Source organism: Numida meleagris, chromosome 5, assembly GCF_002078875.1.
Source record: "Numida meleagris isolate 19003 breed g44 Domestic line chromosome 5, NumMel1.0, whole genome shotgun sequence".
Classification (NCBI taxonomy): Eukaryota; Metazoa; Chordata; class Aves; order Galliformes; family Numididae; genus Numida; species Numida meleagris.
Window position 1 is genome coordinate 8,916,872 of NC_034413.1, and position 26,682 is coordinate 8,943,553.

At 40.7% G+C, this 26,682-nt stretch overlaps 1 protein-coding gene and 1 long non-coding RNA gene across 2 annotated transcripts in view; one reads left to right on the plus strand and one right to left on the minus strand.

Moving 5' to 3' along the window:
• The window catches only part of ACSL5 (acyl-CoA synthetase long-chain family member 5), a 28,615-nt gene extending 15,282 nt beyond the window's left edge, over positions 1-13,333 (minus strand). Inside the window, exons 1-2 of the mRNA XM_021399466.1 lie at positions 13,200-13,333; positions 5,775-5,948 (exon numbers count right to left, since the gene is read on the minus strand). The gene's annotated coding sequence lies outside the window, so the exon portion shown is untranslated. The remainder of the gene's footprint in view (positions 1-5,774; positions 5,949-13,199) is intronic.
• On the plus strand, positions 13,395-26,187 carry LOC110399958. The gene is made up of 3 exons (XR_002439492.1): positions 13,395-13,532; positions 21,490-21,591; positions 23,226-26,187. It is a non-coding gene; the product is annotated as an uncharacterized LOC110399958 (long non-coding RNA).

A 26,682-nucleotide genomic window follows, 5' to 3' on the forward strand; every position in this document is an offset into this window, starting at 1 on the left:
TATGCAAGAGTCAAAACTTAACATGCTTTAAAACCACTGAAATCACTGTTTTGTCAAAAAGCACACATACCTAGATCTTTACATTACACACACACAAAGCTTTTTTTACCTGAAAGACTATTTTCAATGACCTTACTTTATGAATGGGAGTAGTAACAATGTTTTGCTTTTACTTTCCAACTGTGTTTCCTCAGGTTGGCTTTAGCCACTTCTGTCAAAGTACATAGGATGTGTTATTCAAGCTGTGGCAAGAGATCATCAGCAAATTTGTCTCAACATCTAGAACCCGGCCAATGTCTTCTATGCCTAGAGTTTATACTATAAATACCTGTGAGATCCAAAGCACTGCTAGCTAGCTACTTCTGGCATCGTCCAGAAGGCAATTAATCCTGCTGCCCTGACTGCAGAAGAGCCAGCCAGCAGAGAGGACAGAAACCTTTTTTCTTCATGAGTCTCCTGACCATGGAAATAAAAGAGCTCTACCCTAGGTCCATGCCATGGAGCAACTACAACCAGGATTCAACCCACAAATCTGGGTACTCTATACATAGATGACACCTGGTCTATACAGAAAGCTATATGACTGAAAGCGTTATCAGTGTAGTATGTAACAGTGCCACAGCATTTCTGTGAGTCTGAGCACTAACTGCTTTCTTAACCATGCAGAGAGGATGGAGTGCTTGAAAACCCTGAGCTTTGAGGGACTTAGCCCTGTGACCAGAAAATGCATAGGATGTCTCAAATCACCTCTGTTAGTCCTCTTGTGCAACAGGAGGCGAGACAGTTAAAGTGTACTTCGATTGTCTGACCTGATCAATGGTCAGGGATAAGGTGCACTGGGATCAGGAGTGCAGAGGCTTAGGCTTTCCCCACCCCTCTTTTTTATCAGAAGAGATTACAGTAAGTCCAGTCTTGAGTTCAGGACTGCATGTTCTCATTTCTACTGTACCCCACTTTCCAAATCCCCCGTAATCTCCAGGGCAATTCCTTCATTAGCTGGAAGGAATGAAGGAGCGTTTTTCTCTATTCTCTCCAAGGCAGCAGGCATCAGAAAGCAACTAACTCTTTGGTTTCAAGCACAGAAGTGTGAAGAAAGAAAATCTGTCTTCTATCTCACAGGAGTTCTTTACAGGCAACAGACCTCTGGTCCTTGTGCCATTCTAGAGGCAAAGGTCAGGCACTGCCTGTGTGATCTTCTAGGATTATATTTGTCTTAAGTTTGCCTAAGAAATACTTTACATATGCTTTTGAGGTAATCATGAGATCAGCGTTCGTAAGGTAATGTAATGACTCTTTCCAAGCAGAAATAGAGTCGAGCTGACTGGTCTGGGGTCTCTACTTAGTTAACCACCATTAGCTCACTCCTGACATTTGCTTGCCCATAGTGCAGCTCTTGCCTTGTCTGCAAATGTGAGCTAGTGCCGGTTCATACTTGGAAGCTTGATGTCCCATCTTCTTTCAGCTCAACAAGGAGAAGTGTGTGTTCTGCAGGACTTAGCATCCAGAAAGAAGCTTACGTGCAAGACCTCAGCAGCAACTGCTGAGCAGAGCCATCTACAAACCACATAACTTACTAATCTAATGCCCTGGGAGATGTGAGACTTTGAGGACAAATTATATTGCCGACTCAGTTGTGTAAAGAGAAATAAAATTCCAGAGTTAACAGCCGCAGCTTTTCTCAGAACCCTGTTTAGAGGCAGACAGACATGTCTAAAGCAGAATCCAGAAATCTCACTTTAGGGAAGCTTGGCTTTCGGAGTATGTCCTACAAAAGTTGGAGCCAAGCAGTTCAAGTGCCCTCTGGTTGCCTGAGAAGCGCTCTGCTAGCGGCTGGGAAAGCACGAGGCTGCAGGCCTCAGTAATGTACTTTCAGGAAGTACAGCACTCAGACTATGTGTTACGGCCTATTTCTGAGCCTTCCTCGTGAAACCTATTGACCTCAGGCTTTCCGTATACTAAAATAGAAAGTCCATTATTATAAAAAAATTTACTGTGTCTGAGAATTCTGTCCCTTCATCAGGAGTGTAATGACACCACGATGCTGCTTTGTCAGATAACTTCAAAAGTCAAGCTTTTGTTTTCATTTTATATCAAGTTTTCTCCTTGAAAACTCCCTATCCAGAAGGCATAGTGGCCACACAGAAAGACAGAACATATTCAGCCCTCTGAAGTTCTGAAGAATTGTAAACATAGTTAACATAATGAGTTTTGTTACTGCTTGTCCTACTACATAATATAGCACAATATCCTCACAAAATACACTTGTATCAGCATTACATTAATGGGAAATTATCTCCAGACATGAAATGATCATGGTTGAAAGATCAAGACCAAAAGCCCAACTTAGAAATCCCCCAGAGCCCAAAGAAAACCAGAACATGATCATTTAGCAGCTTACAGAGTCACACGGAGTACAGCCAGCAGTAAGAATTTTTACATATTGATGTTTTTTTATGACAACTTATTATTACAGCAGTTGTATCACCAAGAGCAAAGAACAAACATACATCTGAACTTAACTAAGCTTAAGATTAGCATTGTGCCGACAGCGTGCTACTGGACCTTTCCTAGCAGGTTCCTGATAAACACATTACCTTGAACCCCAGAACCGAGCACTGCATTTTCACGTGGGTAATAGTAAAACGTCTGTGAGCAACCACCAGCAGGGCCATGAGCAGTGAAACAAAAGTGGATCTTTAATGCTTTGCATTTCAGAGCAAGCACAGAGAAGAAAAGCAGCAATCAAAAGCACGTACCATTTTGTTGACGGGGCAGGAAGCCAACCTCTTTTCCTTAAGTAAAAGGAAGCCTTATGAGCATGATAGCAAAACAAAAACAATTAGACAGCATTCATGTTAAAGCTAGAGCTAGTTCCCTCTCCCCGGTTTAAATAAATCAACGAACAGAAAAGCATGCTGGGAACAAAGGGAGGAAGTGAAGTGGTTAGAAAAGAATTTGCAGCGAAGGGCTGGTAATGGTTTTGGTTTTGGTTTGGTGAGGCAAGAAGGCTGATGTTTCTGAAGAAGCTGATGAAAAATATGATATTTGTAATTTACCATTTATAATCTAGTTGCTCTTTTTTTTCCTCTATGTATTAAGCTGCACTTTCAGTATTAGGGATTTTCTCTCTATAGCTGTAATGCAAGTTAAAGTGAGCTGAGGTTTGCAGCTGTACTGGTAACAAAATGCTTTGAGTACAGTATTTCTCACCTACTGTTGTAACACTTGTTGGTAGGCTGGATCCTGTTTTCTTCTCTTTTTTTCCCCTAGCAGCTGCCTTGTCTTTCTAAAGTTCTTTCTGCTGTGCTATAGTCCAATACGTGCAATTCTTTGCACAAGTTCACAGTGAATCATGCTTCAAACTCTAGTTTTCTTCCTGCTCCAATGGGGATTTTCTTTCTACCTACACTTGGCTGCTGCTGCTGTTTCTGTTTTTCTCTCCTGTGCTCAGCTGATATCGCTCAAATTTTGCAACAGGCTTTGAGAGCTGGGAAGGCAGAAACTTCACCTACATGTTCTCTTTAATGCCTTGACCTCAGATCTTGGAAACGGTTTCATGCTTATCAGTTTGCCCATCTGAAAGCTTTTCTGTACTGTATGACTTCAGGATAATGTACCTTGATAGAATAAACTATAGCTAAAATGGAGTAACATAGCGTATCCTTACTAAAAGGGGGCAACTTGTCCTGGACCTTTGCTTGCCGAAGCATAAAGCCTCTACTAATTTCTTTTTTTTTCATTCCTGCTGTAAACTATACATTAATTGGGTAAAGCTAGCTTACACTGTAATTGTGGCATTATTTAGCAATGCAGATAGGCCTTTAGGGAAGCTGAGGATTAAATTACTGATTTTGCCATGAGCTTTGAATGAAGATGAAAAAGAAACAGCTTGTTCTGCATGGAATTCCTCTCCATTTGACTCAGTCTCTCCAGAGCTGCTCCGGTGGCATAGAAGTTAAGCTGTGACCTTCAGCTCTAATAGTGCCAGTCAGGGTGCTCTTACACCTAGAGAAAGGCGACGTTCTTACACAGAAGGGAAGGGAAGTAAGGCTTCCAGCCCAGCTACCTGCAATAACTCCTTTGAGTGCTTCTCTGAGGAGTTCCCCTCTTCAGAAATCTGGCTTTAGGCTGTTTCTTTTCCAGGAGGAAGAGGAAAATGTAGTGAATTTCCTCTGCCTGTTGGGTGGCAGTGTTGTGCATTTCACTCAGGTGCCCTGACTTTGGGGTGCAAGAGGACATGCCCTCAGAAGCTTTTGTGAAAGATAGAAGCAATCACTGAAGAGAAGCTATTTAATACTCGTAAATTGAAGTATAGCTGATGCTCTTTCCACAGTACACATAAGAAATGAACTGAGAATTTTGAGGCATTTTATTTTTGATATTGCCTCAAACAATTAGAATAAACCCCAGCATTTTAAAGGAGGCACAAATCCATTTCTCGGTAGTAATTCTTCGCCAAAAGAAGAAGCAGAGCAGAGTCATGAGCAACTCACCCTTTGCTTTTCTTTGTACACATATATAAAATTTATGCCTGCATCTTTCATATCCACCAGTAAATTAAGGTGTGCAGTAGGTAGAGTATGTATTGACAGTTTAATATTTTGCTTTATATTGTCACTGTCGCAAAAGGAAGGATACGATGAACTTTTAGAACAAACCATAAGGTCGTGGCACAATATGAGCATCAGCTGCCCAAACATGCCCAAATATCCCATCCACCTACAACAAATAGAAAAGGATGTAAATAAATGAAGAGGAAGCATTAGTTCTGTGCATAATTTCCTCTGTTGTCACTTCAAGACTTGGATCTTGATAGTGTGAGTCTGTGCGAAATGCGGGCTCACTTTACTGGAAGGGTTTTTGAATTTCAGTTTTCTTAATGCTATAAAATTAATAGCTCTTTATTGCTCTGCTACATTTTTTTCTGGCTTTTGTAAACAAAGAAAATGCACAAGGACATCAATAATCTCAGTGGGTTCCTCAGAGGAGGCACTATGAGCAGGATGATGGGCTATGGCTTGGAAGAGTAGCACACATTTTGGCAGGTCTCACTTGCAGCTTCATTTCTGGTTAATCTCTCTGCCATCCCCTCCTCTGTTACAGCTGTGGATCTATGCACTAGGAAGAGCTTGGAGAAGTCTCTGTCTGTATAGCTCTGAAAACTGTGCTTTAAAAATATTTCATAATTAAAAAAGAAGGCATTATAGCCAGCTTCTGTGATTTTAGTTAGGTATTAAGGTCCTGTTGTACTAAATATGGCCAATAAGCTTGTGTGTCTATTAATCTAGTGTATAGCAATATTTTTCTGAACTCCAAAACCTGCCTCTGGTGCTGTGGAACCAAATGATGGCTCATTTTCTGGAACTCTGTTTTCACCTTGAATCTGAATGGGAGCCTGGCACTGCTACTCTGTGCACTGCATCTTTAAGTAGTCAAAACTAGCAAACTGATAAGGAAATGGCCTCAGCCTGGATGGAGGTCAGGTTTCCAGTTCCAATCTATAGCAACAGGGAGTGTTCAGGTGGCTGCTTTCACTTGGGTTTTTATTATGGCTGTGATTTCTTTGTATGCCTCCGTGAGCCCAGACTTGCTTCTTCCATAACAGGCAGCCAACTCCTCAGCTGTTGCCTTTAACAGCACACAGTGTGATGAGAACAGTGCACTTGGATCCGAGCACTGCAGCAAATTAAGGCTGTTCTCCCACTTGCTGTACTTCTCTGCAGAAGCAGGAAGCCCAGTAGTTTGGAAAATGTAGGCAAAAGAGATTTGCTTACCTTCTGTCCACGTAAAGGAGGGGCCAGCACAGCTTATTTGCTTCACTGCTTTACAACTCCAAGGGGGTGTTCAAGGGTTGGCACTTCCCCAGCTCCCGCGGCAGGACTGAGCCCCGAATCATCGGCGTGTGGCTTTAATAAGCAGGCAACACTGCACCCAGGTAACCCTTGAACCTGCGTTGCAACAGGTTCAAAGGTAAAAATTATTCCTGATCAAATATAAAGAGCAATTTTGGCTGGTTACAAATGTTAAACATACAGCTCTTGCGCAACAGCTTTTGAAGAGGGCAGCGCACTGTGAAAGCAAACCCCAGCGCTGCGAGAGGTGCACGCTTGGCTTTTTAATAGGGCTCTCATTGATTGTGAGTACGCATGGGGCACAGAATAAGTGTCATTTTGCAGAGACAAACTGCCTCTTAGATTGCATGTGGAACTTGCAAACATATCCGCATATTTTTCCCTGTTGCTTTGTGGAGGTGCCTCTCCTCTAGCACGTCTGACTGCTGAGGAATGGGTTTCCCTTGCTGCTTAAGTGTTTCATGAAATACCATGTTCCCTTATGGCAGGAGCTCTGAGTGCAGTTACGATGCATAGGGGACTAGTTATCTTACCATTCTACATCTTTGCTTCTAAAGACACGCAAATAGTATTTGCTTGCTGAACTAACAAGGGCAGTTTGATACCATGATACTAGGCTAAACCTACTTTGACAGAGATTTACACTGATTCAACCATTTGTATTTATTTATTTATTTATTTATTGTCTCCCTCCTTCTATAAAAGCTGCTGTGCTTAATGCTGATGAGAAATGGGCTTTGATGTGCACTGAGCAGCCAGGTGAAGCTTCTTGGCTTCACTTCCTGAGGCTGTGACCTTTGGAAGAGGTTTGCAGCTCAGGATCTAAGGCCCAAAGCTAAAAATTCCAAAGTTCTTTCAGTGCATGTTTAACACTGTCAGGACTGGTCAAGATCACAAAGCTTTTCTTGATTTAGGTCTGGTTTGACTGGACCTGGAATTTAACTCCTGCATAATGTTTGGATTATATCACGTTAATACTTTTTACTTGAGAACCCAAGTATTCTTGACTGGGGTGGGGAACCTGCCCATATCAGTATACATTAGGAGAAGTGGAAGCACCTGTGCCAGGAGTACTGGAACCAGGCTCCCATTAGTGCTGCACTAGTTATCCTCCTAGGCCCTCTGAACTGCAATATCCTCTAAGTTTTCAGAAAATGACTGTTTGGCAAGGATAAAAGAATGAGTGGAACTGTTCCAAGCGTGGTGTAAAGAGACAGTACAGGTGTTCAGGTCTCTTGGCTCTGGTCTGTGGTGCCTCTTGAATGAGGGAAACAAAGCAATTGATTTAATTCTGTATCAAGTACGCAATAGATCTTTAAAAAAAAGAAAAAGAAAAAAAGATTAGTTGGGTAGGTCCCTATTAAGTGTAAGTGGGTATTATCTCACTGTCTTAAAAGGGCTAGAATTGCTGACACCAACTGAGTTTCTGGCTCTAGATGCATCCCAACTTATGTACAGATGCATGATGGAAGCATAGCAAGGAGACCTGAGGATGGAACAAAAGCCAAGTATGTAAGCTAACTGTGTTAGGCTGTAACTTTTTTCTTCCTGGGGCATAATGTGGCTTTTTACCTCTTTTTTAACAGCAAATTAATGTAAGTTGTAGTGTTTCGTTACCTTTTACCCATAAAGTTTATTACTGAAGAATGCCAACTAATGCTTTACTGTTAAAAAATTGCTGGGAGTCATAGGCATTTCTGAGCAATGAATTTTTCATCTCTGAGTTGGATAGGTTGGGCTCTTGAGTAAATGCCTTGCTGAGTTGTTAATGGTGGTAGGCGCTTTTTTTCTGTTTGTTTTGAAAGCAGGTGTGAGAAAACGTGTTCCCATGCCCTAGCAAACACACAGATTTATGTTCTGTATTGCAAACTTTCTGTATACGTTATTTGTGTTCCCTGTTGTTTCTGAATGAGTGATGCCTTAGTTTGTGATCTCAGTGACTAGAACACACGAGCAATGACATAAGAGAGGCTACAGTGGTTGAGGAAATATCACCTATGTCCCAGTTTTGAAAAGGAGGAGCTCATGGTAGATCTAGTCAGAATTGACAAAAGCTATTTTGTTAATAGCTGGAAAAAATCACTCAGCTTTCCATTCATGAAAATATTGGTAATTTCTCCACTCAAGACTATTCTGAAGAAAACAGATGACAAATGACAGGAAGAATTCTTTACAGACCAACAAGGATCACGTGAATGGTATCAAGTTAAGAATTTCTTGAAAAATAGTTTTCCGGTTTAAATGGCAATCTTTGAGCACAGTGTGATTCAAAATATTTATTCAAAATTAGTAATTTTTGACAGATAGAAGTGTCTGCATTTAGTGTGTTTTTTTAAGTACATAACAATCTAAATTTTCTTTGGCTAACTTTTATAGGTGGCAGAAAGCTTAATACTTTGCTTCCTTGGTTTGGATTCATTTTCTCTGCTTATCTGAAGTCTGACTAGTCACATTAACATTTCTTTTGGATATCACACAAGCAGTTTAATTGTTTACCCTTTGTGCAAACTTGACACTTGAGTGATGAAGAACATGTGCCAAAAGGGAATAAAAATTTGCAAGGAGTGTGTCTGCCAGCTTGCTTACAGCTATGCTACTGACAGTGGGATTTGCAAGATTATGGTTACCACAAAGTATCCCTGAATGCTGATTAAAAGTGATTCTTGCTGAGGTTGTGCAACCAGTCCAAGCTGTAAAGAGTGGAGCTAAAGGTCATTACTACACAAAGCTGGAGCTTAGTCACTCTTCCAGGTAATATATAAGAAACCTTTTCTTTATTGGTCTTGTGAAATCTACTCAAGTGCAATAGTCTATCAAGTGATAAACATGAAACAAACTCTAACCCTTCAGCCTAAACAATGCCCCTGACGTTAGTAAAGTTTGGTGACAGTATTTTAAAAGTAATTCTTACCATTTAAATGTTCTGTGTAAAAGGGATGGATACATAATGAATTAATGACTGCCCATGTCTGAAGATTTACAGTTACTCTGGTGCCCAAGATCAGCCACAGACTCATTTTATTTTCTAGTACTGCTGCTGTGTGACTGTGAAGGATCTCATTGAATTTGTGATTTTCATGTTGCTGTGAGTCTTGCACTCTCTTCTCTTCATGCAGAGTTCCAGTGGCATATCCTAGAGACTGTCAATGGTTTTAAAGGCAGACCAGTCAGGCTTACAATAACTGTAGATGTTAAAGAAATATGCAGAAGTATAAATTGGACTGAGTCATTATGTAGGAACTGAAACCACTGGATTTATATCTTGACTTGCAGACTCTGAGAATTCCACATTTTTCTATTTGGTATTAAAATTTGTACTAAAAAACTAACTCTTCTTAGCTTAGACCTGAAAAAAATTTTGTATCAATCACTTTTATTCCATTTAATGAGAATCATAGATGGAAAAAGGAAGGAAACCTATCTCTGCATCATCTCCAGCACAGTAATACCGTTCCTATCTCAAAAGCACTAAATGCTGTATATTGCATGTTAACTCCAGAGATCATCCTGCATACATTCTGCCTGGCTGAATGGTTGGGACAGCGAGGCTGTGATGCAAGTCTGTGGACAGATAAAATTATCAGGTCTTTTCTTCCTTTAAAGGTTAACGATATAATGGAGACTGCTCAAACATAAAGTGGGCAAACACAGTGGATATAGATGAGCTCAGATCCAGCTGGCAGTGATCGCTGAAGATTTCCTGGTATTAACTCCTGATGAAAATGAGAATCACCTATTGCAGCTGAGGCTCTGATGATATTTTGAAGCTCAACACAGGTTTATGTCCACCTAGACCTTAGCATCTGCATCAATTTCTTTAAACCTGTAAATCAAATCTAGAGATGTAATCCAAGAAATGAAATTTCAGATTCATTTTTTCAGCTCTTATCATAGTTTGGCTCTGTTACTTTGCCTAATAATTTACCTCTAAAAATTGCTGCATTTAACCTCCCCTACTGCCAGGATAAAACGTGAGCAAGAGAAGCAGGCATGACAGTTTAAGAACAGAGACTTTGCTGAGTGACTGAAGTAGCATAAAGAAGCTTAGTGACTTTAGACTTTGAACATTATTAGTCCACAGATTCAAAGGGCGAAATATCTGATGTAAATTATTTAGATGAGGAAAGTTTAAAGACCACTTGGAATGCCTCTAGGTATAATCACTGTACTGTAATTTATTGAATCAAATAAGGTATAGATAGGCATGAAGATTCCATAGAATCATAGAATATCCTGAGTTGGGCCACTGAGAAACATAGATAGAATCACAGAATGGCTCAGGTTGGAGGAGACCTTAAAGATCATGTAGATTCAACCCCCCCTTCCATGAGCAGGGCTGCCACCCACCAGATCAGACTGCCCAGGATCACATCCAGTCTGTCCTCAAATGCCTCCAGAGGTGGGGCATTCACAGCTTCTCTGGGCAGCCTATTCCAGCACCTCACTACACTTAGAGTAAAAAATTTCTTCTTAACACTTATCCTAAATCTACCCTCTTTTAGTTTAAAGCCACTCCCCTTGTCCTGCTACTATCAGACTGTGTAAAGAGTCAGTCCTCCCCCTGCTTGTAAGCTCCCTTCAAGTACTGGAAGGCTGCAGTGAGGTCTCCCTGGTGCCTTCTCTTCTCCAGGCTGACCAAGCCCACTCACTCAGACTTTCTTCATTGGAGAGGTGCTCCAGCCCTCTGATCATCTTTTTGTCCCTCCTCTGGACCTGCTCCAACAGCTCTGGATTGAGTCCAACTCCTGGCTCTGCAGAGGACCACCCAAAATTCAAAACCTACATCTGAGAGCATTGTCCAAACACTCCTTGAACTCCAGCAGCTTGGTGCATTGACCACTGCCATCTGGTATTGGCTTAGCCTTTAATTTCCAAGGTAATCATGTATTTCTTTAGAAATCTGTTGAAACAGATCACTGGAGCTACATTTTAGAAGGTTTTTCAGATCCTCATTGTGCAAGATCACAAAAGGAGACATTGCTTTAAAGTGTGCTTAAAGCAAATTTTAATTAAGCCTCCCTTTTTTTGAAAGTGCTTATTCCTGACGAAGGTACTTGTACTTTGTTGCCTAAAAGGAGGTTCAGGAATTTAGGGATAATAATTGAGGTTGTTTCAATAGCACATGGGGTTTTTTCACTATTTTACAGGTGAATAATAGATTCAATTTTGTGTCAGTTGAAGCTATTGATCTTGAAAAAGTAGTTTGCTTGAATAAAAATAGGTGTGTATTGCTGTTTAGGGAAGTTCATCAAGGGAAAAAAAAAAAAGGTAGTGATATTCAAACTAAGGCAATCAGTACTTCCTATGGCAGAGTTGTAACCCCTGGGTCATGTTTAGTAAGGGTTTGGAATGGGTGAGTAAATGACCTTGTCTACCTGATTAATCAGTGTACAAGGTATGAGCGTGTGACATGCCCTAATGTACATCTGTGGCATTTACACTGCAATTGGAACAGTTGACTTTTCTTGAAAACTTTTCTTAGAAGATTTCAGACTTTAACTGGGCCAGATGCCCATGTTTTTTCTGCTGCCTATTCCAGGGAAGCTTGGTTGTATATTATTTGTGTTACATATTCTGTTTTAGACCATGTGGGCTATCTCACATGAATCAAGATAAAATAAGATTGTCATAACCAGTAAGTCATGACAGTAAGTAAGACAGGCAGTGCTAAGAACCTTATTAAAAAGAGGGGAAAAAAAATACAGAAAGAGGAGGAAAGTACAGAATAAGCAGAATGCAGGAGAATGGAAAGTAAATGTATGCTGGCTGTAGTAGTTTTGTGACCTTTGTCACACTACGTGTGAGCTCTTGATTGTGTAAAAGTTTGAAGGTCAGAAAAATGATATAGGCAGAAAAAAAATGTCAGTAGGTGTTTGAAGCAGCTGTTGGTAGCTCCCTTCTGCAGTACACAGCTGGTACCCTGAGCAACACAGAGGGCAGCCACCTACTGCTTCTCCTGGACCATTTGCTGGTACCCAGAGGTGTTTACCTAGGTTGTTTGGGCATTTGGAACTTCCTTAGCTGCTCTGATTGGTTCCAAAATCCTTGGTTAATTAGGATTATTTGTTTAAAATCTGGTGACAGGCAAAGAAGCTGAACCAGCAGAATAAAAAGAGGAATAAGAGGCATGTGTCTCACGTTGAGGTGTACCCTTCAGTAGCAAGGAAGAAATTTTATCCTGGCTTTTGTTTATGCTGATTGTGTCTGTGATGCAAAGAAGTCTCTTAGTGCCGTCATCTGTCAGGCTCAACAAGCAAATATTTCAGCCCTTTTAGGCCCGGTTGTCCAGAAGCAGCTGAGGTGGACTATGACTTCCTGTGGTTTGCTTTTTTCCCAGTCCTGTGATTTCAGGTTCTTTTACTTGAGCATGATGCTTGGACCAATGGCTTCCCAGTCTCAGTGGGAAGTGCTGCAATGGGAGAAGGTTTTGCCTAGTAGCTGGCCTGTCTGCATCCATCACCCTTGGCAAGATGCAGTTTGACTGCTGCTTAGAAGTATATACTGACATATTGTGTTCCTTTTACAAGCTTTTCTGGAGGGACGCATCTGGGAGGAAGCTATTCTTCTCAGGAGCCAGGAGGAATTCATGTGGGAGCTCTGTCTCCTCTGACACGTTTCTTTTCCCTCTGAGCTCCCAGATTACTGCGATGGACATCTCTGAGCATGATACTCAAATATTTTCTCAGTAGAAGATACTGACATCCTTCCACTGTTGAGTCTTTTGCTTAATTTCTTCTAAGTTTGAAGCCACATATCTAAACGGAAAGCTAATAAGTCTTTTCCCATTGTTAAAATTTGAGATTAATGCATTCCAAACTGCAGAGTTTCCAGTTGCTGAAATTATGTCCAGTATTCATAGGCAGACATTAAAATTTGAGCTGTGTTTGTATACCCAAAATACCATGGCCCAAATTAGGTACATATTTTTAAACCTTTAGCCTTTTTAAAAACCTTTTAAACCTTCTGGCTTTCTAGTAAATTTTGCACATACATTAAAAAAATAAAAATTAAACAAGGTTTAAGCAAGTTAAATGATTTTTAAGTTAAACAACATTTTGTGAGCTATGTTCCTGGTCCGTTTCCAAGTCAAGGAGAAAAGACTTGAGTGGGAATAGTGAGAATAATAGGGAGACAAAACTGTACTTTAAGGAAAAAAATAGAGAGAAGAGGAGCAACCTTTTCCTCTCAAAAGCTTTTCACTGCTATTTAAGCACATTAGAACTTCAGGTGAAATCATAGAATCATCTTTCCAAAAGACCTTCAAGATCATCACGATTTTTCCACCTCCAAATGTCAAGTGCTGCCCTACTATTCAGCCTTTCATGCAATGAGGGGTTAGAGACTTACCTCGGGGTAAGTCTGTTCTCATCACAGTGCAGGTTCCCTCAGCGTAGGCTGAACTTTTAACCTGAGCTTCAGTTTGTGTACTTCATCTTGTTGGGAAAAGGGAAGGGAGGAACAAATTTTCACCGGAAATGGCGTCACTGGCTCTAAATTCATCCTGAGGATCTGCTGCTCATCTGCCACTGCCAAAGACACCCCGGTGCTGCTGCCTGTAGTTGCTGCAATGAGCTGAGAAACGTGGGGTGAGGAGGATGTGGGGACTGCAGCTTCTGTATGTGTTCAGCCCCAGCTCACAGTGTGTTAACACGGGGCTCCCGCCACTTCTCGCTGCCTGTGGTGAGGCTTCCTTTGATGTGGAACGCTTTGGGCCTGAGCCAGATCTTGAAGCACGTTGCTCGTGCTATGAAGCTGTTGTTTTCTGTTAGGAAGTGGGAGGGGATTTGTTTGTCTGTTATTTGTAACAAGTAACAGGAGGGAAGCACTTAATAGTGGATCTGGGCTAGGTTTCTCTTCAGCTGCCCTGAGCTCTGGAGCTGTCGGTGGCTGCAGCCAGGGCTGCTTGCAGTCGGCTCTGTGTCGTTCTCCAACAAGGAGCTGACTTCTCTTTGGAGTGCTTCCTGCAAAGCAGTTTCTAGAAGCAACTAGTGCTAGAGCTGGTTGGGAAGGGAGTTCTTCTGTCTCTAGCAGTTTCTGAATGCTGGCTGAGCTCAAGTTTGCTTTAAGGATCTTTCAAACCTAATAAGCAAGAGGGCAGATACAGCTGAGCAGAATTTGCATTATTTTAATTACAGTCTTGGTGCTCTCCAGCTGAATTTGTTTTGTTTTGTTTTCTTCCCAAAATGATTGACCACATTTGATACAAATCTGAGAAATGCTTTAATTGACTATCAGTAGGCTGTGTGTGGGCTCGGTCATATATATAACCCAGGACAGTGCATCAGGTTCTCGCTGCCTGGAGTTCCTTTCAAGTGTGAGGCAGTGATTTCATGCACAGCATACACAGCCAAGATTCACTGCTGTACCATGGGACCTTCCTGTTTTCAAGGCTACGCAGAGCCCCTGAGTGTTGCCTCCCCTTTGGTACACAGCCTGCTCCTTCCTTAACTTCTCAGATCTAACACCTGCCATAGTATGGCTTGTCCCAGGAGTGCGCCTTGAGCTTTGATTATCCAAATTTATGTAGCTTTAAATGAATTGGCTAAGACTACAATCACAACATTTTGGCTGGTTCTGTAGAAATCCAAAGAATGTGCTTCCAGGTAGAATTATTCAAGAGTAAGGTGAGTGCTAGAAAATATTCCTGTAATGGCACATCTCCGCTTATAACTGGTAACATCCACTTTGAAACCTTCCTAGAGGCAGTTACCACATCCAAGAAGAGCCAATGTCTGTATCATATAATGTAATCTGTCTCTCTGATTTCAGTAGCATGCCATAAATGCTATACAGTCTATAAACGTCAAAGCATCATCATCAGTGAGAAATAGTTCATTAATTATATTAACGAACATTTGGCAGATAAGTTTAGTGCTTTGTAAATACTAAAAGCTACTTGCCCACAGTAAGAAGTATCTGCTCCATATGCTACACAGACTGCACAAAAATGATTTGTCCCATAGTAACACTCTGTTCTGAATGCTGCGATTCCAAGCTTACTCATGTTTCAACCCATGGTATGGAGCACATGTGATTGAGACTTCCTCCTGATAGCAGCCACATACCATACTTCATTTTAAACACCCACATACTGTTGTAATACCTTTGGTGTAAGTAGTATCATTAATTATTACGTATGAATGTCATACTTCCAGATCCCAGTTTGTTGCCCAAATGTACAAAGAGGTGGTCTCAAATGCAGAGGTAAAGCAGAAACTAATGTAAAAGATGTTCAACCTCAGCCTCTCAGCAAAGCTGGAGGGAGAACCCAGGGTGCTGGAGCTTTGACAAGTGCTGGGAACAGTTGAGTCTTTCTCTACTTTCCTTCAGTTCTATTTCATTCAAAGCTGGTGAACGCTGATGCTTTTAATTTTTTGTTTTCCTTCAGGTTAAGTTTTTGCAAGAAGTCACATTAGGAAACACCTCTGTAACACCTAGCTAGATTTCATCTCATTTGAATTCTCTTTATCTCTTAATTTTGCAATCGGTATTTGTTTTTTACAAAAAACATCAACAACAAAACCTTATGATGTTTGTCTGTGAAGATGAGATATATCCAATCAATACTGTCGATGGCTTCACTTAGTTCTGTGCAGTCACCAGTGTGGTTTATGCTGTTAGTGCTATTACTACTTCATTATTTAGAAAAAAAAAATAGCATCCATGTTGTTGCTGGATCCTCTTTTTTTCATGCAAGTCCAGTGGGTCCAATACTATTTTCTTTCTTCCAGGCTTGCAGTAAGTCAACATACTCCTCAAAAATACCTAGCAGCATAAATTGATTCTTAGCTCTTCATATAGCATTTCATCCAGCCCTCACGCTTGACATTTTGTCATACTTGCTAGTGATCGTTTATCTGATGTTTACTTCTGCTCTTTCCAAATGTCCAGGTAGAAATAGTTCTCACAAGAGTTAGGGTTTCTCTCCATCCTTTTTCTTCTACTCTTCTCCGGCCTCAAAGAGCAAATGCACATAGCAAGTAATAGCATAATAGAAAGTGTAATGCAAGAATGCTGTGTGGAAGTAGATATTCTAGAAAAGATATTCATCATACATGCAACCATAAAAATCTTAGCATTGATTAGGGAGCTTAGTAAAAAAAGAACAGATCACTCAGGAAAGAGGAGAAGAGATCAAAAATATCACTAAAGCCTTAATCCTATGACAGCACAGAGTTGTTAACATCAGCTAGGCATCTTTGCCCAAATGCACAAAGCAAGCAACAGTTTTTTGATTTAGGGTTTTTTTTTTTTGCTGTAGTTTTTGTTTGTTTTCAGTCACTCACCTCTTTCAGTACAGTATCACTGTTGTTTCCATAATCTCCTTAGCACTGCTGCTAGCTTCTTGCACATTGCTGCTCAGTTGCTTACTCACTCATCTTTTATACTGACAGCTACACCCTCACATAATAACAACTTGTTTTTATGCAGCACATTCACCTTAGTGATTTACCCAACCTACTCATAAGATTGCAAACCAGAAAACACTCCTTTAATAGGACCCTGCCTGCCAGCAGGCTCTCTAGACTGTTAGTGGGATGTTTTATGTGATTACAAGATCGCCTGCAGTATGGCTTCTAAGATCTGGAGCAAACTAGTGAAGAATTTCAGTCTGAGGGTTTTTTTTTTTCCCATTAAATTACAGTGATTGGAAAAGGATTTTCTGAATTAAGTCACTTTTGCAGTAATGATCCTGTAATACTTTTCTGTATACTTTTCAGATATTGAAACTTCTCTAATGAAAGTTTGGTACCCAGAGTTAAAATACAGTTCACAACAGAATGTCAAAACTAAGTAACTTCTCATCAAAAGGACTCCTGTGATTTTTGGTGTCTGTGGTTTGTGGCTCTTAGAGGGTTTTGTTGCAGTGTTTTAATGAGGCTGTAATAAGTCCTTAGAAAGGATGCCCAAGAGCCACTAACACAGCTGTGCCTGCTCCTGCTCCCAGTCAGGTTGCAGGAAGTTATGTGCCATTCCCTCCACACTATCACAAGGTGGCTGCAAATGGTTCAATGGGTCATGCTTCTAGGGAAGAATGGTTAACTTTCAGCTTGCAATGTTTTTGTTTGCTTGATTACTTTCATTTCTTACCGACTTTTTCCCAAGTGAAGTGATTTCACTTATTTTTTTAAATCAGAGGCTGCCTAGGGGCAAAATTGTTCAACACTTTGAGTTACTGGACATACATTTTCATAGAGACATATAAAGGGGGAAAAAAAAAGATCTGCTGATTGTATGGGAGTTAGATAACACATAATTCTCTATTGTTACTTCTGTTTGTCATCTGTTGCATTCTCTACCTATTCTGCAAGTTCTTTCCTTTCACTGTGGTCCCTTCTAAAAAGAACATCAGGCCAAAGCCATTTAAATCTGGTCTTCAATACAAGTATTATTCCAATAATGCAAAGAATGCCAATATTTTGATAGAAGGAAGTTAAACAAATATCTGTGGGTTAAAAATGTGGGAATTATTTCCTTGTTGTATCCTACCCAAAGATAACAATAGTAAACCTCAGCCCTGCCAGAGGGAATAAGGTGGTGTGTGCAATTTCACTTGCCCAACAACTGAAGATATTGGCTCAGTTCATTGCTGAAGGTTCAAACCTGCCACCAGATGACTTAGTCACAGATCTGGGATTTATAAGCAAGCTGTACTGGCTGATCTGTGTATGTGGCTGTCTGTCTGATTGTCGTTCTTGAGCAGCGAAGAGGTGGACAGTCATCTGCACTTCATGCCAGATCTGGTAATTTTTCAGCCGTGCGGCAACTGGATTAGGTAATAGTCAAAGATTTATCATGGAACTTGCTCATGGTATTCTAAAGTACAAAAAAAACTATAAACTATAAGGTGTGAATAGAAACAAACTGATCTGTGAGACAAAAGCCAGAACCAGGTGACAACTGAGATGAGTGAAGATTACAATTCAGAGTTGCGCAACAGAGTAACTTTTGCTTTTTATTTTACAACACAGAAAAACTGTCGTCTTGTCATCATCTCTAGGGTACATTTTTTGTCCTTCTGGTTGTGATATCCCATTGTTTGTGTGATCAGATAGCGACACTGCACAATATCCTTCTCAGCCACTTACATCAAAATTGTCTCCCATCCATCATGGTTAGAAGAACTACATAAAAGTCTGAAGTATTTGGCTAGACTTGTGCTGCATTACTTGGGCACTCACGTGAAGCTGCTGCATAGGGGTAAGCAGATGAAATATGGATCTCTGTGGAAAACCAGCTCAGTCAAGATTTGCTAAGGTCAGATACAACACAGAACATCAAGTGCATATTATCTGTTGCTAAAAGTTCCAGTTCAAATACACTTTTCCTTTATCGTCTGGATTTGAGGTTGTTAAATGTACAACATTGTTAAATGATAGGGTTGAAAATGACTATGGCCAGTTGTTCTATTGACTGTTATATGTCTAGCTGATATTGTTTAACTAAGCGAAGTAGGATAATTCCTGCTCCTAGTTACACGAGCATTTCAAAGACAAAGCAACCTGTCTCTCCGGCTGGAAGATGTTGAATTACACATGCTCTGTGCGCATGCAATCAATTAGCTGTAGGTGCTTAACCGTACTACTTAAACTGAAGGCTTAGTCATCCTAGGTTTCCTTTGTCATCAACAGGAAAGAAGAGACATCTGCACAGTGGTCAACTGCGTCTGGGTTGCCTTGTGAATGGACCCACAGCTCTCTGGTTGTAAAAGGAGATGAAATCTGATATTCCTAACTTAAATTCCCCCCTTTAATGAACCTATTGGTGATTTTCCTACTAAGCATCAGCAGGAATGCATTAAGGGAGCAAAGTAAGGTTAAATCAGCTTGACTTCATCAGGTTGTAACTCTTAGCATTTCTTACCTCGGAAGGTAAAACTGAGTGTAATGCACAGCACTTCTCTCATACTATGGGGTATAGAAACGGGATAGTGTTGAGCTTGTTGCTTATTTCCTTAGAGCAGTTTTGGTTTTTAGCTGTAAAGAAATGTTTTCTGGTTTGTGATGGTTATAACATTCATGTGGGTAATAAACACTTGGCCAAAGATTGACTGCCTGTAGACTTTCCAAAACTGTGGGTTCGGTCCTTGTTGTTAGATGTTTAAAGGAGGACTTATAGCTAGCTCTTGCAGACAGCATGTGATGCTTTATAAACAGGAAATGTTCCCCTCTGGGCCAGGATGCAGCTGAGGCAGAGTGCTGTTAGTGAGTACTGAAAACTGCTATGGTGATTAATAGTGCAACCGTCCTCTTTGCAATTTGCTGTATGTACGTGTTACATTACTTTACACACTTCAGTAGCATAGTGCAGGTCAGAACGCTCAGCAAGGATTACCGTGTGCCAAAAACTGATACAATTCCAGCCTAAATGATTCTATAATTCCTCTATCCATCTTTGAGTCCATAAGGAGTGTATTATTATGCTTCCTCTATGATCTTCATCCAAAATACCCAGTATCATAAAAAGGTAAATCATTCACAGAGCACAACACTCTGAATTTAAGTGGTTATGTGATTCAGTTGTTGAAGTATCTCCGATTAGGATGTCTGCACTCAGGACTGCTTTGTAGCATTCTGCATAGGAACTCTCAAGGAATTTGTTGTGTGCATCCTGAAAGCGCACAGGTTTTGAGAGCTGTGATCACTGAAGATCTCCTTCTTATTTTGTTTCCAAACTCGTTATATCATCTTTAAAATATGTTTATATTGTATTCAGCCATATTACTTTAGAAAAACATAGAATTCTGCAATAGGTGTAATGTAGGTGTCATTCTGCAATTCAGCAGTAGATGCCCCAGCACAGGCTACGGAGTCTAGCTCGGTAAACTATGCATTAGAAAATGGTCTTTTGACAGACTTGTTGCTGGCATCATACTTTGCCCCAAAACTGTGTTGGTAGAATGTGGTGCTTCCCGTTTGCTTGGTGCATCCTAAGAACCTGTAGGAGGAGGACTTCACCCTACTCACTGTAAATTAGCATTTTGCTCTTACCTGGACGGAGAGGAGGAGGGATGTGTTCACATGTGAGGCCTGGAACATAATAACCTCTGACCAAGATCACTCCAATGCTTGACAGTATGGGACTGCACATTCAGTACTTCGAGATCAAAACAGTCACTTCATCCTTCCTGAACTGCCCCAGAGGAACACAAGTCAGAAAATATGAGTAAAACTGAAAGATCAGAAAGAAGGTAGAATACTCCTGATGAGGGTGCACTTATCTGCCTGTCAGACTGATTAGAGCCAAGTCAGAATAAACCAGTGGCAAAGGAGAAGGCAGAAACTACGCAGTTGCAACAACGGGGGTTGTGGTTAGAAAACCTCAGGTTGCTGAAGCTATGGTTGGGTCTATGAAGAGTATTGGGTGAGGTATGCATACCTGCCAGCCTGCTGATCTAATGAGTGCAGCACAGAAGGAGTCTGCACTGCTTCCCCACCACTTTTCCAGGAGCAGAATGCTGTTCTGTGACTCAGCTCTGTGTCAGGCTCAGACCATTTCTGCTTAAGAGCATTAGTCAGTGCACACTGTAATGAGGTGATCTGGACACCTTCCAGACACTGGACTAATAGAAATACAACCCATACCTGTGAAGGATGTGTCTCTTCCCTGGGAAAGCTCTGGAGGTAGCAGTTACTTCAGGACTCTCAGATGCTTTGATGGATGTTTTCACTAATGTTGGACGTCAAAACCAGAATGTTTTTCTTGAGTAGTTGGGTATGTGTCTGAGGTCAGGCTTTGTTAGTGTTGCTTCTACCCATTGAAAAAATCTGTGGGTTTTGTTTTTCCCTGCAGAAATTTGGAAAAAATGGGGAATTGACTTGAAAACTCCCATAGAGGGAGAAATACCCTCTTCTGTATTTTTTAGTAACAGGAAGGCATTCTCTTGCAAAACTGAAAAGTGCTAGATTTCAAGATACTGATGGAATTCTGGGCTTTTAACGTAGCATTGTCAAAATTGCATCCTCCTTCCTCCCCCCCCCCCCCCCCAAAAAAAAAAAAAAACAAGTTTTAATAAATTACAACTTTTAACTAAAAAAAAAAAATAAAAATCTGAAAATAAGTTTTCCTCCACAAGAGGAGAATGGGAGAGAAGATGAGAAGATGAATTCTTGGTCTTGTTTTCAGATGTTTCTATGCTGGTAAAAGTTGCTACTCACTGTCACTCAAGGAAATGCTTTTTACAGGAGTTTTTCTATCATTTGGTTTGGTTTGATATTCTGGCAGAAACTATTTCTCTTTATTGCAAAGCAAAGCCTTCTGCTGACAATCTCTTGCATGAGGCTCCATATTCTTCTTGCATTGCGTCCAGGCAGTTTGCTTGCAGGAATAAATAATGGATGAATTGTTGGTGGCAATTTCTAGCTGCTGCCAAAATAATTAATTTTCCATCAACAGAACCGACTGGTCTTCAGCACACCATACATGTTTACCTACTCAGTGATAGCACAGTGAATTTCCAGGGGCAAGTATGTGATTAAATTCTGTACATAAAAGTTTGCTATGCGGTGACAAACGATTTAATTAAATCCAGGTAATATTAGTACCAATCAATAGCTCCATTTCTCCTGTGTCAAATTGGAAGGAAAAGGACTGTATGTGCTTCTTCTAATTTGCAGTCTTTGTTTTTAATCTGCAGCTCTTCAGATGTCAAGTCTGCTATGCAAGAAGTTAAACAGATCTGCTCAATGGGAAACTTGCCTTCTTTGTTGTCCAGAAGTTTAATGTCAGTAGCAATGAAGTAAGTAATTTAACTTTTTTATTGTGCGCTGGTTGATCAATAAGAGACAATCAACAAATAAAATAATGAATTAAACTTCTCACAACTTCTCACTGAAGGGTGAGTTTTGCTTACTTACAGAAGAGTTATTGCCACAAATAGGCTGCGCTTTTCACTTAACAGATAGCAAGTGCTTTGTAGACTCTGTGGCACGTGCACGAGCTTGTTCACCAATCTAATGCAGCCGTTTCAGAGAAGGGAAATAGCTGCCAGACAACCCACCATGACAATGGTGCATGGTTTATGGAGGAAGTGAAGATGATTAATAGCCAGCTGAATCTAGATGTCATGTTGGTTAGGCAAGTAATAAACTAGTCACCACTTGGTTGGTTTTTTTGTTTGTTTGGTTGGTTGGGTTTTTTTGGACAGACTACGGTTACTTCATCTGACATAGAATCATAGAATGATAAAGGTTGTAAAAGACCTCTAAGATCATCTAGTCCAACCATTCACCTACCACCAATATTGCTCACTGTGACAGAGTTCTTCCGTATCTTTAATCAGTGCTCTTCCTTCTCATTACAAATGTTCTTTTAATCTCTTCTTGAAGCTAAATATTAATTGATCTTGCTGTGTGTGAAAAGCTTGCAAATAAGCTAAAAATTTAAAATACCCCAAAATGCCTCATCCTTCCTGTTGCAGCTGTATTTGCTAAAAAGTGCTTAACTCCGATATCCCCTCACTACACTCTGTACTGTCACTTTATCAAATGTTATTCCTTTCAATGTGTCAGTATTATATTATGTAGTAATCTATGATAGAATTTGGTTGGGATGCAAGCCTACAGCTTTGCATTTTGCAAGATAGCTGTAGTTGCCCCAGTTATTATAGGGGACCTTAAAATGCATTGTGTAGCTGCTCTGTTGCTTCAACATTTTCTGTACACTGTGGCTCGTGGTTTCTGTCAGAGGGTAGCTTTTGAAGTAGATGAGCCTTTTGTCTGGTTCTCTGGGGCCAGTATTAAATTATGCCAGACAGAATATTGTGTTTTCTTTCAAAATTATTTCTTCCATCAGCTAGCTACTATTTAAACTAGGGTGAGAAATAACTATACCTTTAGCAGCATATGTAGATTCTGCAAAAACATGCAGCAGAAAGGCCAAAGCTTGATCAAACTATGGGATGTCATGAAAAGGCCAGTAATACAAAATGGACAAGTCAGTCCCTTCCCTGCCATGAAATGCAGCCACCAGGAGGGAATTACTGGAATCTGACACTACACTATTTGCTATGTTTCTTAGCACTAGATGATAAACTAATGCAATCCTTGTAGAGGTTCCAGTAGGCAGGTTGGGATTTTAGACAGCATCTCTGAAGGTGTTCAAGGTCAGGTTGAATGGGGCTTTGGGCAACCTCATCTAGCAGGAAGTATCTCTGTCTGTGGCATTCTGATTTACTTTGATGAGTAAACTGCAAAATGATATCAATTGCTTGGAGGTACTGGTGCAGTTGGGCTGGTGCAGAAAGGGCAGTGCAGTTGCTGGCAGAGAAAAGGAAGACAGACAAGATCTGCCATCAGTACTGCCTGATTTCTTCAATTAAGGCTCTGTACAGACATATTGCTAACCAAAGTATTTCTCTAATATTCTTGACAGTAAGAAATAAAAGCCAATTTTGGATGCAAAGGAAGAAGGGGAGAAGCAGGAAAGAAATGCAAAGGCAATATTGGTCAGCATGATGAATGGTGAATTCCATGCATCACTTTCCTTGATATTTATTAAAGTTTGGAAAAAGCTTTCAGTAACTTCTTCTGCCTATTTCCAAAACCAATGAGACACTGGGAAAAATGAAAGAGATAGTGAACAAGGAATAGAAATCACAGAAGAAACTATCCCTTTTTTTCCTCCTTTTCAACTTCATTGGATTGTAGCTTATTGCTTGGAAATTGGTGGAGCTGCAGAATTTTGATTCTCTGTTTTCTTCTCGGACATAGTTAGATCCAACAACTTCAGTTCTTCCAGGATCCCCCATCAACTACAAGGCAAGTAGCTTTTCAGCACTGAAACTAGTGGAGAAAGGGCATCTTAACTCCTGGTCTTATGCTTAGTCTGCTGGTCTGAATCGTCTTTAAAGTTGGTTGAAGTTGGTCCTATACCCTGCCTGTAGAATGTCTAATAAGAATAGTTGTTCTTTTCATTGTTGGTTTTGCTTAAGGTAGAAACTGCTGATGATGCTTATATCGTGGCTAGCAGCCAACCCATCCACAATGGGATCAACTACGCTGAAGAAATAGCTGTGATGGCTTTGAAATTCCTGATGGCTGCGATTTCTTGTGAGATAGGCTCCATGCCCAGAGAGCTGAGATTGTGTTATTGGCATTCACGCAGGTAAACAGCCTCAGTCTGGTGTTGGTCAGCTGGGGGTGGCGGTCTGGGTGCAGCAGAGGGTAAGCAATTGCTACCACTGAGGCATAATGACACCCCTATCCCAAGAGCGAGGTAAAACCTGTTGGTGTAAACTTACAGGTGATTAACCTTTGAATTTTACCTTCTGTATGCTATTGGTGCTTGTGGGTTGTTATTGTATATCACCAGATAGATATTAAATTGTATATATCGACCTGTACATTCGCTTGATTGTATGCGTGGATCTTCTCTTTCTAATACAAATGAAATCAATACAAAATTTGCAAGTTTTCTGATTTCGTAATTCATACTCAGATATCAGGTCAGGCCGCTTATTTTTCCTTGATGACTATTTCTGTTATTCAGGTAACATTCCAGATGTATGAGATGAGTTGGAGTTGGACTTGCCCCCCTACTGCGACCTGCTCGCTTCATCCCTTCTGCCTCAGTTTTTCTCAGTTTGTATAGGGAGGATTAAATTTTTCAGATTAGTTGCTATTTTTGGAGTATTTTGAGGTTTCCACTAAAAGATGCTATAGAAGCATTGGGCTTTAAGACAATGAAATGTGCTCAGAATACCCCTAACGGGGCTTATTAATCAGTATGTAAGTTTATACTGCTGAGCAAACATTTCACAGTGACAGCACCTCTGCTTTAGTATTAGACGTCAGCTTTAGCTCTCACCAAGGAGTAGGATCAATGTTCCCCATTCCCATCACTCAGTACCACATCATTTGAACACTGCTGAGTGTGCTTATGGAAAAGCACAGTGCAATTTAAACCTGCAAGATCTTCTCAAAACATACTTCAGGACCATGCTACTGACAAGTCCATGCTACCTATTGTGAGTTAATAGTCTCTTTAAAATTAGGTCACTGTGACATACATCCTGAATCTTTCTGTTGATGTATGCTATTGTGTTCATTCCCAGAAGAAAAATACTGATGTTATTTTCTGAATAGTAGAGCAAGTGAGCATAAGCAGGAAGGCAGACTAACTTGCAGCAGAATGGGATCCCTGCCAGAGGTGTTTTGTGACACAGTGTGTAAATCCCCACAGGGAGCCAGTCTGTGGGAGGAGGGTGTTAATGTGAATGAAACCACATGCAGAGAGAATTTAGCAGGAGAGGAGGCACAGGCTGCTCAGTGTGGAACCAGTCTGGGAAGGCTGGAGACTGGTTGCACCATAGAAGAGCTGTTTGCATTCCAGTGGGCTTCATATAGGGGCATTTAACAACGTTTATCTTAGAATTCAGAGCTGGAGCATGTCTAACGTAATTGCTTTTGAAGAACAGAATAAAAAATAGGTGGTTAGTAGTTTTTCTTTCCAACAACAAAGGAAAATGTGCTGGAAAGTGTGCTGATCTCCAAGCGCTAGGGTACAACACAGCTCTGACAACTCAGGATGTCTCTTCCTTTAGTGCCTCACTGCGTCGAGTATAGAGCATCAAGGCTGGAAAGTACCAGGCTGCAGAGGTGGCATGCTTGCTGCTATGTACTCCTGAACATTTTGTTAGATATGATTCACTCTCTTTCATTGGCAGTTTCTCCTGGACCTTCTTATTTGTTATTTGCATATGCAGTGACTGTCAAAGGCCATCTAAGTTAATGGTGTTTACCATTCTGAAGTGAGAATTGTGACCCATCTACAGTGATCAAAGTATTGTGTAAATGTGTGTCACTGTACTAGTGCTACTGTGCTGCAACCTGTGTTGTTATTTTGATACCTGTGTGTGTTCGTTGGCTCTCCTGCTTCTTGCCATGACCTTGGTGGTCTTGTGCATCATCTTTACAATGACAAAATGTGATAAGGAAAGCATGCAAAATCCCTTACTCTGTTAGAGTTTGTTCAAATAGGAGGAAGAACTGGGACGAAACCAAATTAAAACCTTTAGGTGAATCTCCTTCTAAACAGGTTATCTGTGTGCACTGTAGCTAACCTTCCTTTCCCTGCATCCCTATGAATGGCCTTGAGTTTCACATGCAGATGCAGAGATGTAGGCGAGCACCTTCATGCCCCACCAGCTGAGAAAGATTCAGAGTTATGGTGCATCTGAAATTAAGATGCTTATCAAGCGTTAGCTTGCACTAAAATCTTTTGCAACACTTGTGTTTTTGAATACTGGAAACAAAAATATCATTTAGCTCAGTAAATATCATTGATTTTATATACAGGTTAAGAAAAATGAAAGTGAATAATAGTCCATTTTTTATGCAAGCTCTTTAGGATGGACAGTTTGTGCTACCTTGAAGAACAGTAATTAACTCGCTTCAGGAGATGAAAGCTGTTGGTATGGTGTTGTCTTGTGGGACACATCTTTTAACAGTCACCTCTGGGAGCTGTATTATTATTATTATTGTTATTTAGCAAGAAATGAATCTTGTAGAGACACAGTGATCCAAGCTTGGACTGGTGATGGGGCTTTGCCCCTCCTGCTCACACATCCAGCTGGCTGGATAGACTGCATTCAGTGCAGTGCTGCAACCATGGGGAGGTATGTATGCCCAGAGGCTCCATCCCACGGTGGGCAGGGAGGTGGCCTGGGAATTTGGAGGCACACTGCAATCATGCAGGATTTGTTCCAAAGGAGATATTGCATAATCAGGAGGAAAATTAATCATCCTGCCAAGGGTGCTCAGCTCAAGGGTTTCTCCACAATATAGCCACGACTGGAGGAGGGCAGTGACTTTTGCAAAGGCCAAGCAAA